Source organism: Bombina bombina, chromosome 3, assembly GCF_027579735.1.
Source record: "Bombina bombina isolate aBomBom1 chromosome 3, aBomBom1.pri, whole genome shotgun sequence".
Classification (NCBI taxonomy): domain Eukaryota; kingdom Metazoa; phylum Chordata; class Amphibia; order Anura; family Bombinatoridae; genus Bombina; species Bombina bombina.
In genome coordinates this window covers 1149508790-1149514538 of record NC_069501.1, presented here as the reverse complement: position 1 = coordinate 1149514538, position 5749 = coordinate 1149508790, and the positions used below count along the sequence as shown (strand labels likewise).

The window sequence follows — 5749 nt, the reverse complement described above, 5'->3', positions numbered from 1 at the left end:
ATTCACCTCTTCATCAGACAACCATAAAGTAACAAAAACAGTGTTTAAATAAAATAACAGGCTCCTCCTACTTCCTCCACAACCAATCATAAAAGTGTCTTACAGGATATTATCAACTTAAAAAACATAATAATTTGAAATAAGTGTCACAAGTGAATAAATATGTTATTAAATATAAACCCTGTGTACATTGTGTATTGTGGTTAAAACATTTTTTTTTTTAATTTTGTCAGCCACCAGTGGGTACTACAGCACAGTTCTATTGAGCGTGGGAAATGTTATTACATGGAGTAAAGCATTAGCATTCGAGAGGATTTCTGAGTGTGCACTAAACCACTATGCACAGTGTGAGACAGACTTGGCACTTAAGTTTGTACAGTGTGTGCCTGAGTCAGACGGCAGATCACTTTCATTTGCAGAGGAGGTAGGACTTACTTAATAAAGGTTTTTTATTTCTTTATGCAATTTCGGATTGTAGCTTCAGTGTGGTAGTAGTTGCATGGTAGGGCCAGGGGTCCATGAAAACACATTTTTTTTAGCAATATGCAGCAGTGTATTTATGATTATTTGACAATGCTGTAGAAATTCTATATTTAAAGCCATGCAGAAATGTTTCCTCCTCAATACACAAATGGTAGGTGCCCTTTTGGCAGATATAATTTTTTTTATTAATATATACATTTTAATTACATTCCAGTTTACTGCTCCTTTATGCAAGGACTTTCCAGATGCAAGGATTTTTACATCTGCATAAAATGTTATACGCTCAGACTAAGATTGCTCAGTGTTTGAAATGAGACAAGTTAACTTAACACTGTTCAGTTTACACTACAGCTGACTTAATTTTGAAATACATACAAACAAGCCTAAATCCTGTATTTAACCAGATCTAGGGCAAGATTACATATAAGGCGCAGGTTTCGGTGCAAGCGTGAAAACCCGTGCTGCCCATAATTTCACCTCGCACATCGGGGTATTACATATACTGCGCCGTTAGATGCTAAACTGGCGTAAGTAGGACAAATTGGCGACCTTCTGAAATGTGCGCAAATACACATTTTAGTCATCGCAAGTAACTTACGCCAGTATTTTGTCCACGGAAAGTGTCAATAAAGAGTAGTTTTATGCAAATTAGGCTAACACTTGTAAAAAATGCGACTTGTAATTACGCTATTCAAAATTCATATATAAACCCATGCGCAGCCGCCATTTTCTTCAGTGTGTTTGGATTGTTCGTTGAGCTACAACACACTACACTGGAGTGGAGGATTAGTCAGAGTAGAGAGAGAGGTGCAAACAGAGGGGTTAAGTGGCATTGTTCTTTGATTAAGCTTGTACACTTACACATAATTTTACATATTGCACACATATCTTGCATACATACATATACAAATACACCACACTTTTTTTTTTCTAACACCTCACACATTTTATTTGATTTTTACAGTGTGATATGCTGAGTGTTTGTATGTGATTGTGTGTGATTGAACTGGGAGTGATTGGGAGTGTGTGTAGGGTGATTTAGTGTGAGGATGGCAGGGAGAGGTAGGGAGGAGGGGAGGATGGGAGAGTAGTGGCAGGGAGAGGAGTATAGGAGAGGACAGGAGGAGCAGTGGGCCCCCCATCAGGGAGTAAGTGAAGTGGGGAGAGGGAGAGCTAGAAGGGATGATGGGAGGGGAGATGCCCGAGAGCCCCAGAGAGCAGGCACATCTAGGAGAGGGACAGAGGGTGCACATGGGGACAGAAGGGGGAGGAGGGAGAGGATAGGGAGGAACACACATCAGGGACATCACAGGGAGGAAGCCAAGTGTCCATGGAGGATGAGAGGCTGAGATGTCCCAACTTCTCATTTGATGAAAATGTTGCCCTTGTCCAGGCCATCATGGACAATTACAGTGACCTATTCAGGCAGGAGAAGGGCAAAGGCATTGCCAAAAGGAGAAAAACGGCATGGTTGGTGGTAAAGAGTGCCGTCAACAGTGTGGCCCCACAGAGGAGGACTGTTGAGGGCCTGAAAAAGCGGTGGAATGACTGCAAGAGGCAGGTCAAAGAAAAGATAGGGCAGGAAGCTATGCACCAGAAGGGAATAGGCTGTGGTCCATCCCTGGATATTGAGTATAACACTTGACAGGAGATGATATGCAGGTCCCTGAGTATCACAGCAGTCTGTGGACTTCCAGGGGCTCGTGATTTAGGGGCTGCAACCAAAGCACATCATGCTGGTGAGTAAAATCCCACACACCAGTATTATATGTATTTGAGATATAACATCCTTTAATATCACACATTCATGTACACAATGAGGAGCATGGTATTTGGCCTACTAACAAAAACATCTACAATTATATTTGACCTTACTGCTTCTTAACACAATGCAATTCATGATATGAGGTGGAATAGTGCAATAATAACATGTCTCAGAATAACACAGGACACATGTTATAGAGTTTGACATGAGAATCAGCATAGGCCCTAGCATGTATCAATGTACATTGTATGCCAACATGGACATATATCTGACTGTACTAATCCCTCTCATCCTTTGACTCCTTTACAGAACCTCCTGTCATGAGGATACAAACATCCATGCCACCACCACCACCAGTCTTCAGGCAACCACAAGGACAGTATGCTACCAGGCATGAGCATGGTTGGATGGCTTCAGTTGAGGATCCGGGAGTGATGCCACCACCATTGCCATATGACCCCTGGCAAGATTCCTGGTCAGAGGAATATCCTCTCTTTGGCTTTGAGGGGGAGCCAAGACAGCCACAAAGAGTCCATGTATTTACCCCCCCCCACACACACACACACACAACACAATCTCATGGTAGTCAGGGATTTTACCCACAGACAATGTCACAGGAAGTGCCAATTGGACAGGCTGAGTTGTCACACACTGGTCATCAGTGGGACTATCAACCAACCATGAGAGCTCCACCATCCTTATCAATTGGACGAGCTCCACCATCCTCATCAATTAGACGAGCTCCACCATCCTCATCAATTGGACAAGCTCCATCACCCTCATCAATTGGACAAGCTCCACCATCCTCATCAATTGGACAAGCTCCACCATCTGCAGATAGAAATATCTACAGCTGCACCTCAAGCACCATCAGATGTAGCTACCCCTGCCCCACATGAACCAACAGTTGTAGCTGACCCTGCCCCACATGAACCAGCAGTTGTAGCTGCCCCTGCCCCACATGAACCATCAGATGTAGCTGACCCTGCACCTCAAGCACCAGCAGATGCAGGTGAACCTGCCCCACAAGCACCTAAAAGCCCTGCTGCTCAAGAGCCTGTGGATGCATTGTATTCTCCCCTGGGTGAGGAATACATTGCACTCCAGAGGAGGCTCATAACAAGCACCAAGAGCATACAAAGAGTCCAAGAGAGGTTCTTCAGGAACCATAAAAGGTTCATCAGGAGCCAAGAGAGGATATAACAATGTAGCATAAAGCTACAGAGGGACATGGCAGCATCGTTAAGTGCAAGTGTTCAGAACCAGTCACAGATGATGCAAATTCTGTCTGATATGCAGATGCAAATGCACAATAGATGGAGAGAACAAAATCAACTCTTGGGTGTGTTGGTTGAGCACTTTAGACACCATCAGGACACTGCCTCCAGCCTATCATCTGTGGCCAGCACACCAGCAGAAACACCAGAATCTTCTCAAACCAGGAGAACAAGGAAATCCACTACAGTCACCTCAGCTCCCTCATCCAAGAAGCCAAATAATAAATAAATATTCAAATAGTTCACCATAAATCTTGTCCTCTGTTATTTACCATATAATTGTCATCCACATCCATGTGAGGTGTGTTTTATTACACTAATATTGTTAAAACATATAATATGACCTGTGTGGAAATGGCAATAAAAACAGGTAATATTATAATATTTATGACATATTCTTGTACTATAACTCACATCCACAATAGTTGTTTATGAAGGGTACATATAGTAATATTCACTTTTAAGATGTAAATCAATGTATCTCACATCCAATATAAATTGACACGGGTATATATAATAGTGATGTTACTGATAGGGTGTGCATTATCAGGTGTTTTAAGGCTGCAGGTGAGAGGTTGTGTTGTCTGTGATTGGTTTGACACAAGAGGCGGCCTTCAAGAAGATCTTAGAAATTATCATATGAGCCATCCTAGGTTTAGCTTTCAACTAAGAATACCAAGAGAACAAAGCAAGTGTTAGAATTAAATTTGAAAGTTGTTTGAAATAACATGCTCTATTTGAAACAAGAAGGGTTTCTTTGGACTTGACTGTCCCTTTATATATTTTGGCATCAATGCCAGGCTGTGTTAACATTAGAATAAATTACACTCCAGTGGGTTCTAAAGAGATGAAGGTAATACAATTATGATTTCACATTGTTCTTTCCTCCAAGTATTGTTGATTGTTTTAAGAACAAATATAAAGTAAATAAGCAAGTATATGTCCACAATGTGATAAAGTGATGAGATCTGATTATACCTACAAGCTCAATCCATTTGATTAGGTTGTGGCTTCAAACAACAAAATCAGCTATTTCAAATACACAAATAAACCTTAAAAAAAATATCATAGTATACTATCGCTTTAACCTTGAGATGCTGCTTAAATGTATGTGTTTGTTTTTAGTCAGTGCAAGGGTTGCTGCACCTGCAATATGTGGCGAGATGAGAATGGAGTAGATTTTCTGAATTTTGCACACGTAAGTCCTTACACTGTATATTGGATACAAAATTGCACGGCTGTTCTTTGTTAGTCTATGGGGATAAAAAATATGGCCGAAGGGTGAAATATACGCGAGTAACTTGTTTGCTACGCCGTATATGTAATACCAAAATCATGTAAAATCCGGCGGCAGAGGAGTTTGCGGGCAACGCTGCATATGTAATGTAGCCCAAAATGGTATGAGACTGAGTACCACAGCTTATGGTTCCACCAAGACCATATATAAGTACAGCTGACAGATGGGAACATTTGTACACCATATTTGAAGGGGTGCTCTTGGTTGGGGAAAATGGGGGGAAAAAAACAAACATATGTCAACCTTTCAAATGTACTTTTCTTCATCTAGCCATCTACTCAGATCATTAACGTACAATTTTGAATTCACAGAATTATTTTTGTTTGCACATTTACAAATATGATTCTTTAAAAAGTGATCTCTTAATTTCTGCAATTTTTTTTATCATGCATGTCACACACCGTTGATTTAGGGGATGCAATGTGCAGAAATTTTACCTCCTGTGAGTGTCTGTGTTTATGTCTTTGTGCTTTTGTTTGTGTCTCTATGAGTGTGTATTTTTTTTTCTGTGGGTCTCTCTGTGAGGGTGGGTGTGTATGTATTTGTGCATTTTCTGTGGATGTCTGTGAGGGTGTGTGTGTATGTCTTTGTGCTTTTTCTATGGGTGTCTCTGTGAGGGTGTGTGTATGTATGTCTTTGTGTATTTTCTCTGGATGCCTCTGTGAGGGTGTGTGTGTGTGTATGTATGTATGTCTGTGTTTTCTGTTGATGTCTCTGTGAGGGTGTGTGTATGTCTGTGTGTTTTCTGTGGGTGTCTCTGTGAGGGTGTGTGTATGTCTGTGCATTTTCTGTGGGTGTCTCTGTGAGAGTGTGTGTATGTCTTTGTGTGTTTTCTGTGGATATCTCAGTGAGGGTGTGTGTGTATGTATGTCTTTGTGTGTTTTATGTGGTTGTCTCTCTTTGTGTATTTTCTGTGGGTGTGTCTGT

At 41.2% G+C, this 5749-nt stretch overlaps 1 long non-coding RNA gene across 1 annotated transcript; it reads left to right on the top strand.

Annotated features, from left to right (window-relative positions):
• The first annotated feature begins 290 nt into the window (after positions 1-290).
• On the top strand, positions 291-3777 carry LOC128652117 (uncharacterized). The gene is made up of 2 exons (XR_008401272.1): positions 291-424; positions 2558-3777. It is a non-coding gene; the product is annotated as an uncharacterized LOC128652117 (long non-coding RNA).
• The last annotated feature ends 1972 nt before the right edge of the window (positions 3778-5749 follow it).